Consider the following 13,054-nt stretch of genomic DNA (forward strand, 5'->3'; position numbering starts at 1 on the left):
AAGAATAGTATTTTGTACTGGCAGGGCACCATTCCAGAACAAAACCTATGCTAGACTCACGCAGACACCTTTGCACTATGGAGCCATGGCATTTGGCAGCCTAATTGTGTGCCAGCACTAGGAAGAGAGTTACAGCAAACAAATGATGGACGTAATGCTGACAATTCAAACATTCTCCCCAGTCAAAAGATCTGGGTTAAATCCATTGTTCTTTTGCCCACTACGCCACCCTAGTTTGGACCCAACCATATGCAAATCAGTCTTGACCCTGTGCCCCATGGGAACAGTCCAGACCGAACTGCCAGGCCAGGTCCTCCCAGGACCGGAAACCAGCATCCTGGGACCAGTTCCAGAGATTGTCACCCTTCTTCAGGTAGGCTAGCTTGAATCCAGTGGCACACTGAGCAAGTAACTCACGTCTGGGCATATCCATATCTCTTAGGGCGAAAAGTGTTACAGCAAACAAATGATGGACGGAATGCTGACAATTCAAACATTATCCCCCAGTCAAAAGATCTGAGTTAAATCCATTGATTTTTGCCCACTACGCCACCCCAGTTTGGACCCAGCCATATGTAAATTAGTCCTGACCATGTGCCCCATGGGAACAGTTCAGACCGAACTGTCAGGTCAGGTCCTAATAAGTAATTATTAATTGATAAGTAATGTTTAATAATTATTATTTTTGGTATAAAAATCATTTAATTGTTCTATAGTTGTTAATTGGTAATTACATTGTAATAATTAATGTTTTTGTTATTAAAATATATTATTGTTCAATATGTATTATTTGGTGATTAGTATTTATGAATTATTATTTATTGGTATTTATTAATTTATTGTGAATTAATTATTCATTGGGAATTATGTTTTTAATAATTATGTATTGGTATTTTTAAATAGTTTAGAGTTATTTAATAATTAATTAATTAATTAATTTCAAAAATTATTATATTTATAAGTATGTTATTTTTAATTTCTACGCTATCCAACACTTTCCCTACTGTTGCACTCTATGGAGTTAGAATATTAAGCACTGGAGAAAGATGGCAGAGGAGAACAGGGGGAGTCTGAAAGGGCACTGCAACCGGGCGCACCTGACCTTAACCCCACCTCACCGGAGACTGTCCAGGAACCATGGTGGCTGGCTGCTGCCGTCCACCGACCCCTTCTTCCCTGGTCTTCTGGAGTCGGGGCTTCCCGTATACCCGGACAGGGGTTGGCTGGTGCTCATTTGCTGCTGGGTCTGACTTGAAGACTGGTTGCTGAGTGCTGAAGGCCCTATCCTGCTGCAAGAAGGCAATGTGCAAAGAGTATCTTAAGTTCTACCTGGGCTCGCAGGTAAGTGGTGCTGATACAGCCCATACTTATAATATGAAAACAAACAAATCAATGCTAAGTTTTGCGATGTTGGATTTTGCACCTGGCAGTGTCTGGCAATGCAGAATACGGTCTTTGATTGGGCCTATAGTTTGGATTAAAGCTTATTATGGTGTAGTTCCATCTTGCATGAAAAGTTGGGTGGGTAGCTACTGATGATAACCCGTGGGAACTAACCAGGCAGTACTCGGCCCGCTCATGGAACTCTGCGGAATTTGGCAGAATTTTCCAGTAACTCCATGGAATTCCACGGAGTGAAACTCTGCAAGCACCACCCAGGCCTAATTACAGGTCCTGAGAAGCTCTCTACCGGGGCTGCATTTCATACTGCTCCATCCCGAGCCAATATGGGGGGCCCATCCACATGGTCGGTCCACCCACAGGGTCGCATTTTATAGGAGGACGATGAGGATGCGTGACTCACCTCCCCAAGCAATTATAGGCACAGGGGAGCCCACTCTGAGGCCAAAACTACCAAAAGGGGAGAGGGAACCCTCCCCAAGCCTTAATATTGCCCTAGGAATCGCATCCCCTAGGGCCGGCTCATATGCTGTGTCCCAGGGAGCCCAGCCTCTTGACACAGCAGTTTCCCTGCTGGTACAAGTGTGAGCAGGGAAACTTGTGTTTGCTCTTATCTGGCGGGAGCAGTTTCAAAACTCCTGCCAAACGGGAGCAAATAAAAATTCTGCTACAGCAGGCGTGAACTTAAAAAAATGTTCCTGCCTGCTGGAAGCAGACTTTTGATCTGTTTCCCTGCCCACACTGATGCAGGCAGAGAAAGCATGCAGGGAGATGGCTGGGGCCGCGGATGCCCTGATGCTATCCTTGTGGCCTCCAGAGTGGTGCATGGGTGTGCACCAGGGCACCCACCTTTGATAAATAAGGGCCCCAAGGGTAGAGTCCTCAGGTCAAAAACAGCTCAGGGAAGGGGGCCACGTGGTCTTTTCCCGTTCAAATTAAGTAGTGGCTCTGGTGATGGGGTCCTAAAGACCTTTTAAAGGCTCGGGGAGAAAGGCCATGCAGCCCCATTCCCCTTTTAAAAAAGCCCAAAATCACCAACAACCTCCGCCTTAATGGCCCTGCCCCTTCCAAGTTAGTAGTTTGCAATGGCAGTCCAGGCTGATGAACAGTGTGTATTCTCTACAATTGCAAGTTGAACATCAATCTGAGATCCTTGATGGAGGTGAATGCATCATTGATTTATTGTACCACAATCTCTTCTGTAGTGATAGTGACTGTCCAAGATGAGTGAGTTCTTTCATGTCATCTCCTCGTTTGACAACAGAGTCCACTGTTCTCCCTTTTAATTTCTGCTGAATATGCTGAAAGCACCAAATTACCTATAAACTCCACACGTTTAACCCTGCCCGTTCCATGTTAGTAGTATGCAACAGTGCTGGCATTGGGTGGGTTGGCCACAGGCTGACCACAGGCCAGGTCCTTTTGCCAACCCCCTGCAGTGCATGGCCAAAGGCTGAGTGCTGCATGGGGTTGACTGCCTGTGGAGAGCCCCCTGCAGTGTATGGCCAAAGGCCATTCGTGAAGGGGGTTGGCTTTACGTATGGTAATAAAATATTACTTTACCTTAAAAAAAACTTGAAATTCATTAATGAACGTCATCAATGATGTCATAAATGATGTCATAGAACATGACATAAGTGATGTATCATGTGAAGTTATAGGGAAAAAACATGGAGAAGGGTGTTCCCTAAATATAGGGGCAATCTAATCAGACATTCAGCTAACCCACACGACCACAAAGAAAACAAATATATTCCCAAAAACTTTTTTTTAATTTTTGATTTTTTATATATACATTGTTTTCATAGAAAATTGGTTTCATTTAGACAGTAAAATAATATCTGTAGAGTTTTTGGGTCATATACAAAAGTACAATATAAAAACTAGGACACGCAAAAGTAATTCAAGAAAAGGGCACAAAATCCATTCACTCATACACTCAAACACACCTTATGTACAGTCAGATTCATACACACACATTCACATACATATCATCACACACAAAAGCGCCGACGCGCGTTTCGGACAAGTGCCAATACAGGCTTTCTTAATCTGGGCGCACTTGAGATGGAGAAACAAGGCAGACGCAGTGAAGGACGTCTGACACAAGATACGAGGAAAGCGGTCCTAGTAGCATCAAGGGCTGAAGGTGGGTATTCTGTGGGTAGAAAAGGCAACATAAGAAAAACTACAAAGTGTCATTTATAAACAAGAAAGGAGGAGAAGGCCAAGAAAACGAGTCAGCAAGAACCAAAATTCAAATGGCAAAGTCCACACATCTTCACAAAGGTAAAGTATCCTTATACCCCAAGATACATATCATGAAGACAACCAAGGAAGATTGTGCACGGAGTGTAGCCAGGACTGGCCGAGTGTGTCAAGGAACCAGCGAGTGCATACAAAGGCCACCACCATAAAAAAACAAATACAATCAATGTGTAAGGGACAGGAATGGCAGCCTACCAGGGGGCCCTTAAGGGCGGGACCACTGGGAGATTTCACAGGATTAATAGGTGATTTGCTACCAGTAAAAGAATCCAGCGAGTATACTCAAAAGACGATCAAAATACGAAGCATGACACTTTAAGGGGCCTGTAGAGAGTCCAAACAACTTTTCAAAGAGAGAGCTGGTTAACCCAAGCAGTTCCGGAGGGCATCATAAGACCATCCAAGTGTCTAAGGGAAATTATATAAGAACAAGTAAATACCACTACAGACAAGAAAATCAAGCAATACATCTAACAGTTAAAAAAAATTTTTTTTAACAAAGGGCAAAAACAGGAGAATAAGGTGAAAAGGGCCAACATGGAGTCAGGCTAAGGGTCTATAATAAGGCGATACGTGCGATTTAAAGTAGACAGAAACTAAACTGAACATATCACACAGAATCATAAGCACAAAAAAGCGAGCCTATACAGAGCCTGTATTAATACAAAGTAGACTAGATGGGAGGAAGGGCGCAGCTAGAACGTAAAAAATAACTAAAGGAGGAGCGATGAATGCAACTAGGCAGGCCAGCAGTGCAGAACAATGTGAGCCGTAACTAAAGAGAGACGAAAAAGGTCTACCTTTTACAGGGTTCCAAACAGAGCTTAGTTAAGCCTCTCCGTATAGGTGAAAATATTCTAAGGCGGACCAAGAATCAATATTCGGGTGACTTGTTAAATTAATGAAGAACAAATCACTGACTGAAAAGGGAGTAAACACGCAAGTTGATGCGAGGTGTTGCACAAAAATCTCATGGATACCTCAATGATGGGGTCGGGTCATGTCCATTAAAGATGCGAGGACAGCATCGGTGCTCATAAGTATTGGGCAACGTTTAAAAAATGAAGAGGCAGAGAGCCTGTAAGAGAAAATAGAAACTGGTAAGGAATCCGAATTAATATTTATTAAAAGAAAAAAGATTGGAAAAAAGGACAGGGTACCCTGCTTACCTGAAAATACCCGTAGGTCCAAACTAGATGGGGACCACAACGGAGGCAGCGGCCAAGACTCCTTCCCCCTCTGACGCGAAGATACGCCGGTAAGGAGAGTCGGCGGAAAAACGATATATATAGTGCGGGCGGGTGCCGTGATTGAAAACACCTGGGGAGGATAGAAATAGAAAAAGGCCACAGTCGAGGAACAAATAAGATCGAAAAGAAAAACGGACTCATGGGCATAGACCGCCAGCAATGAAAGAAAATAGAAAACAGACTCGTTCGTCTAAAATAAACACAGAAAACGTGATAAAGTGAAAAATAAAATACACAAAAAAGGAACAAATAAATAAACCTCGTAAATGAAAAACAAAATTGAAAAAAACGATAATGTGTCAGAAAGTAATAAAAATCGACTGAAAAAGAGAGGGGGCTAAGAAGAAGGAGAAAAGGATCACAACCATAAACTACAATAATTAATGTGCCTACTATCATGCGTAGAAGAAAGACATTGGTGAAAGATGGATGACAAGAAGTAGATAAAAGAACCAGGAAGATCTAGAACCGAAGTCTAACAGGCATCAAAAAATGGTGCTAAGAATAACAGAGATAAGACCAAGGAACACAAGGGAAAAACACACAAAGGTGTGTCTCCAGAGATTTCAGAGGATGGCATTTTCCCAAGGGATGTAATCATTCAGTCCTGAGACAGCCGTCTCAAGATAAAAAATTCAAAAGACTTCTCTTTTGGCTCTTAAGGCATCCATATTGCCATCCTTGGGGTGAATTATCTTTTCAAGAATAAGCCATTTAAGATCTTCCACAGTGTGATTAAGGGCTTTCCAGTGTGCAACAAGGGGGGCTCCAGGGCGTAGGTTTCTGATGCACGATTTATGTTCTGACAGCCTAGCCCTGATTTCCCTACCTGTTTCTCCTACATAGCCCCTGGAGCAAGGACATGTGATAAGATAAATGACATTGCTCGTCCTACAGTTGGTCATGTTTTTCAAAACAATTCTTTTCTTACCCCAACTGAATTCCGATACAGTCAAGATATTATCACACGTTTAACCCTGCACGTTCCATGTTAGTAGTATGCAACAGTGCTGGCATTGGGTGGGTTGGCCACAGGCTGACCACAGGCCAGGTCCTTTTGCCAACCCCCTGCAGTGCATGGCCAAAAGCTGAGTGCTGCATGGGGTTGACTGCCTGTGGAGAGCCCCCTGCAGTGTATGGCCAAAGGCCATTCGTGAAGGGGGTTGGCTATACGTATGGTAATAAAATATTACTTTACCTTAAAAAAAACTTGAAATTCATTAATGAACGTCATCAATGATGTCATAAATGATGTCATAGAACATGACATAAGTGATGTATCATGTGAAGTTATAAGCAATGCATGAATGTAGCTGTAGGTCCGGAAAATTACCTTTTTGTGAATTGGTGTAAATATGTTAAGTAGTTTCTGTTATATTGAAAGAAGAGTTGAAAAATTAGCTACTTCCAATATTTTAACAGCCGAATAACAACTTGCAGATGCTATTACACAAGGTAACACTAATATTGAAGAGATAAAACTAACACTAATCTCATTAGGAGCAGTCCTAAAGAAAACTCTTAGAGAAAAATATAGCTCTAAAATACATAAATATAAATTAACACAATATGATGGGGGAGATAGAATTGGAAAAATTTGGGCTTATAAAGTAGCCGATAAAAAGGCAAAAACCACCATAAAAATAATAAAAGGGTTGGATTCCAAAAAATATCAAAAACCAGAACAGATCTTAGAACAATTCGCTAAATACTACTGCTATCTATATACTCCAGAGAATACACCCACACTAGAAACAATAGAATCCTATCTAGAAATTCACAGACCTGCAAGAATAGATTCGGAAAAAAACAAAATACTCGATACTAAAATCACAATGGAAGAAATAAAAAAGGCTGTATATTCACTCCCCTTAGGCAAGGCCGCAGGCAAAGACAATCTACCTATGGAGATCTATAAGATCTGCGAACAAGAACTACTTCCTCTGTTTTATCTTGTGATAGATTCTATAGCTGAAACTGGTAGTGCCCCCATTTCTTGGCGCATTGCAAAAATTATTTTCTTTTTGAAAAAAAAAAAACACCGGAAGAACAGGGATCATACCAACCAATTTCATTAATCAATACTGACGCAAAGATCTTCGCCAAAATACTTTCCAACCGGCAAGCCCCTATAATGCCCGATCTGGTTAACTGCCAACAACATGGATTCATGGTGGGGAGAGACACTACTGCTCATATTAACACCGCAATAACTGCTTTTGATGTTGCGGCGGTTACTCACACCCCACTCGGAATGGTTATGTTAAATGCTGAGAAAGCATTCGACCGAGTGGGGTGGGAGTATTTAGGGGGCAACATTAAGATCATTTGGTATACAGGGACAATACTTGAGATGAATACAATCCCTATACGAAACACCAACAGCTATAGTAATCTATCTAGGTAATAACTCAGATAGTTTCTTGATAAAAAGGGGTACTAGACAGGGGTGCCCTCTTTCACCCCTGCTCTTTGCCTTAGCCTTAGAACCATTCCTAAATGCTCTTACGATCCAAGACCGTATTATTCCAATAGAACATGAAGGCAATACCTTAAAAATTACTGCTTTTGCGGATGACATTGCCATCTTTACCACCGAATTGGTACAAGCTATACCTAATATAATTAAGGAAGCTAGTGATTTCGGCGATCTATCGGTTTATCGCTTAAATGTTAATAAAACTCAAGTGATAGCGAATTATAAACCACTTCAACCGATAATAGGCTTATGCCCTGACGCTACATATCTAGGGGTGAAACTTACTTCGAACATTGATAAAATCATTTCATTAAACTATGAGCCCCTACTAAAGGATATTACATCCACTCTCAAAAATTGGCATAAAATACCACTTAGTTTGATCGGACGCATCAATACAATTAAAATGAAAATAGTACCAAAAATACTTTACCTGTTTAGATCTATCCCGTTACAACTGAATAAATCTTACATTAAGAGGATAGAAAGTATCTGTAGCAACTACATATGGGGGATACAAAAAAGCCCGCAGGTCAATGACGGCACTGAAACTATCTATTGAAAAAGGAGGATTAAACTTCCCAGAACTAAAAATTTACTTTTTTGCTACTTTTATCTCACGTATACACAGCCTCTTGTCCAAAGAAACTCCTTTGTTCTATCACCAATTCGTGTTAGGGCCACAAAGCAACCAATTCTTATTTCGGGTCCATGACCCAAACTACTACAAAAGAGTTAAATTCAAGACTGTTAGAGCCATCAAAAGAATCTGGGATCAAATTATTGACACAAATAAAATTCCCTTTTTTAACGCTGAACTACCTATATGGGGGAACCCGGGGTTACCAAACATCTTCTCTGATGGCGCTAGCGCTCAATGGCTAGATCATGGTATTAAATCTTTAGGAGATTTTTATGGCTCAGAAGGTCTTCTAAGCTTCAATACATTAAAAATACTATATAAGATTAAAGATACCATGTATTTTAAATACATACAGTTACAAGATTTTTTGATTAACAAAAACAAAATTGTGAGCGTTGAACAATCAGAGATTCTTCAATGTATTTATTCAAATCTCACCAAATCTCTTATTAGTAAAAGTTATACTCTGTTGAATAAAGGCCATGTTGGTGATTGTGGGAAGATAGCAGACAAATGGACTAATAGGCTGGGAATCAATATCAATTCCAACCAGATTACCAGCTCACTTAAACAAATGAATCGAGTTGTCCACTCTTCAAATTTAAGGCTACAATTCTACAGGACATTCACCCAATTATACTATACACCACGGAGAATCTCAAACTGGACATTTGGCAATACTTCTAATGAACGTACCAAATGTCCAAAATGTAATAAAGAAGCCGCTGCTATTGAACATATGCTCTATCAATGTCCGAAACTTTAACCGAGGTTCTTAATAAAAAACAAATAACTTTTCCGGCCATATCTGCCCACTTAATCTTACTTGATATACAAGATAATAATAGTAATTTAAAGGATTTAATAACAATTATTTTTTCCTGCGCGAGATTGGCCATTGCGCGAACCTGGATATCAAAAGAACACCCAACTGTTATGGATTGGTGGTATCTAATTCATGAAATCTATACGATGGAGCTATCACTGGCTAAACTAAGAGGCCCAAAAGCACTAGAACGAAGGGAAAAAATATGGGGATCATTTATAAACTAAACGTATGATTGTATTGCGTTACCGGCACGCTTGTTTTTTTTTTTTTTGCTTTTTGTAATCTACAAATTTTTTTTTTTTTATATTCTTCTCTTTTTTGGTTTTCTCTCATATACAATGAATACTATATGTACAGTTTCTTTTTTCATATATGTATGTATAATTAATGCGATTTCAGCATTGTAAATATTCTCTCTTGCAATCAATAAAAATGGTTAAAAAAAAATAAAAAAAAGCTGTAGGTCGGAAAATTACCTTTTTGTGAATTGGTGTAAATATGTTAAGTAGTTTCTGTTATATTGAAAGAAACACCCCTTGGAGCTGTTTGAAGCACTGGGTACCACCACCTCCCCAAGGTTAAATAAAAAGTAATGGGTGGGTATGGACCGCACAGGCCCCAGGGACCCCACCTACCCATTGGGCAAATAATTTAAAAATCTGGAAGGGGGGCCATGCGCCCCCCCTTCCTGGGCCATATACGATCACAAGGACCACCACCTACCTGAGGCCGGCCTGTGAAAAGTAAAGGAATCCCCCTGCTGGAGCCATTAATGGCCCTGAGGACAGCCACCCCGCAGGGCTCCTGCTATCCCCGGAAGTGCCCATCTTGGGAGATAGCTGTTTGCTTTTGCTTGGCGGGAGCTGACCGCTCCCATCAAGCGAGATCAAACACAATCTCTGCTCCCAGCAAGCAGGAGCTGTCGAACTGCTCCCGCTTGCTTGAGGCAGAGTTTTCTTCTGGAAGGGAAACAGATGAAACGATTTCTTCCGCACACAGGGAGCTGCATTTCTAGCAGCTTACTGTGTGCAGGAGCAATGCTGGCTCACGCAGAAGGCAGGGAACCGGCTGGAACTGCTGAGGCCTTGAAGCTTCCCGTGAGGCCCCTTTCATAGCACACTGGGTGGGCTCCAAGGCACCTAGGGAGTCATGGTTGGGCCCTGGGGGATGGGGTCCCTGCGGCCAAAATTGGCCCGGTAAGAGGGGCCACATGAGCCCCTTCCCGCATTAAATTGTGGCCAGGTCCTGGGAGGATGGGCTCACCAAGGCTGAAATTGGCCCTCCCCCTTTAAATTTTGACCGGGCCCTGGGGCATGGGGTCTCCGGGGTCAAAATTGGCCTGAGGAGGGGAGCTGCGGGCACCCCTTCCCTTGTTTAATAAAAAAAAAGCATACTAACTTCTTGGGCTTGGGGAAGGTAAAGCAAATGTGTTTCCTCTCATATTTCATGTTGAAAAACAATCTGAAATCCGATTTCCTCTCGTCATCTTCTGGGGAGAGCAGAGTCCATGATTCTGCCTTTTAGTTGCCCTGAGTACGCAAATGCCCTAAATCATCTGCAAGCATGCTTGGCCATGCACCATTTTCCTTAGTAGTATGCAAAGATCTTCCCGCCTTTTCCCACATTGACGGACAGCTTAACAAAAAGCCCTGGAGGAAAATGTTGGTGAAGGCTATTGATGCAGAGGAATACGAAGACATCGCCACCAAACAAAGAAGCACTTACATGATTTAGTTAAGGGGAAGTACCCCTGTTTTTTGGAGATTCACATTGTTGTAGTCTTGTTGGCTTCTCTTGACGAGGATTCACATTATCACAGATTTGTGGATGAAGACGCTCATGGAAGAATCACATTGCTGAAATTACATGCACACCTCATGGCCCTTTACACGGCTGTAGTGAAGAATATGTACAAGACATTTACCCCGCGAGGCAGCACTTACTAATTAACCAAATGAAAGTATTCTAGACAGGTAGACATTTTCTGCAAAACTGGGGACTCTTCTTGGAAAAAATTAGGTTTGATTCTGGACCTGGTGGAAGAGAATTCATTGTTGATCTATTGGAGCACAATCTGATGTGTAGTGACTATGACGAGTGGTTTCTTTCTTGTCATCTCCTGGTGAGAGCAGAGCCCATGGCTCTCCCCTTAAATTACCATAAGTATGCCTAAGCTCAAAATGCATAGCACCACTCACACACCCACACACAAACATACACAGGCACTCATTTGCCCACTCACAGACACACACTGGTACTCATAGACTCACTCACAGAGATACACAGGCACTCACATCATACCCAGTCAGACACTCACACAGGCACTCAAAGACCCACTCGCAGACCCACATAGGCACTCAGAGACCCACTCACAGACACACACAGGCACTCATGCACCCACTAAGACATTCAGACCCCCACTCATATACCCACACAGACACTCACACACCCACTCACAAACAGGCACTCGCAGACGCACTCACAGACCCACTCTGCAGGCATAGTTAGGATTCCCAGGTATAGGAATTCCTCAGAATTTTGGTCTGCAATAACTTTGCCCCAATTTTATGAATCTCCACATAACCTTCCAGACCCATTGCTTTTCTATATTGGAGGAGGATGAAAAGTTTCATGGAGATTGTTCAAGGGGTCGCAAAGATAAAAGGGGATTCCAAAGTAGTTTTTCAACCCATGCATTTCCCATAGACTTTTGTATCTCACGAACCGCAAAAACCGCCGAACTAGTTTACTTGTAATTTAGCAGGATTAGACATTATGGTGAGCAGATGATCCTTTTGGATACTGCAGGTAAGCAGGGTACGCATGTTTTAAGTTATAGGTCAATTTATCTTAGTGATATTTGTTGTCATGAACTTTTGCGGTAGGTAGAATAAGTACCGTGGTACATAGTGATGGCAAGTCATTATGTTATTTGCTAATGGCTACCTTTACAAAAGTTAAAGCCAGCCAAATTGTTTTAGGTACTTTGCCGGTGTTCTGTGTGTTGCCCTTAGATGCAAGCAAGCATTACGTTTGATATTTTTCTCTACCTATTACTACTTTGTTAAAGTGGTAATAGGCAGGGTAAAATATTTATAAGTTTCTATATATTAAAAAATGTACAGAGTACTGTAATACTGCCTTGGAAGTACTGTGGTACCAAAAATACATTAAAATATATATATATATATATATGTTAAAGAAAATACACTGTAGTACCATATATATTACAAATATAGTACATTACAGTGTATTTTCTTTTTTTAACATATTTCAATCTTCAGCAAATAGTCTATGGAGTACCACAGTAATGCCTTAAAATGACCACCCTACTTAATATATATATATTTTTTAGATGCACAGTTCTCCCTAAACTGCTGTAAAAATATATGGTAAAATATATATTTCTTTACCCGTTTAACACTTTAATAAAGTGGTAATAGGTAGGGAACAACAATAAATCCTACTTCTTGTCTAGATCTAAGGCCCTATCCAAAAACGCAGTGAAATGCAAAATGCTGAAAACTACATGGCTGCCTTTTATGCTTGGAAGACATAGCCATAAGCCAATCACATACTGCCATATAATATGTGCTTTTACCGAGGTATACTGCAAACTTACCACAGTATACCACTGCACAATATATTACATATACAAAGTCATAACATTAGCACTACTTACACTATTCACATATACTTCCACAAATAAATATTTACACCAAATCATCTATTTTACTGCCACATTAAATCTACATCCGTTAACACACTTTCATAATATATCAGTTTCAATTACCACACTCCAGTGTATGCCACTACACTCTATGGGCCACATGTATCAACATTTGTAATCGCGATTACGTAATTGCGATTTTCAATGAGTCTAAATTAGGTAATCACTATTACAAATATATGAAACTCCAAGAGTTTCATATAGCTATTCGTAGGGGATCACAAATAGACATACCTCATTAATATTAATGAGGTAGGTCGCAATTTGCAACCCCCCAGGAAATACTAAAATCCTGGGGATGGTGGCCTGCTGGGGGTCAGCAGACTACCATGACCGTGATTGCTTCTAAATAAAGCAATCTTTTTTTTTTAAATTCAGCCCATTTTCCTTAAAGGAAACGGGTTGCCTTTAGAAAAAAAGGGCAAGATGTATCAAGATAGCATTTTGCGATTCC

The sequence above is a fragment of the Lissotriton helveticus genome, chromosome 2_1 (assembly GCF_964261635.1).
Source record: "Lissotriton helveticus chromosome 2_1, aLisHel1.1, whole genome shotgun sequence".
In the NCBI taxonomy this organism is placed as follows: domain Eukaryota; kingdom Metazoa; phylum Chordata; class Amphibia; order Caudata; family Salamandridae; genus Lissotriton; species Lissotriton helveticus.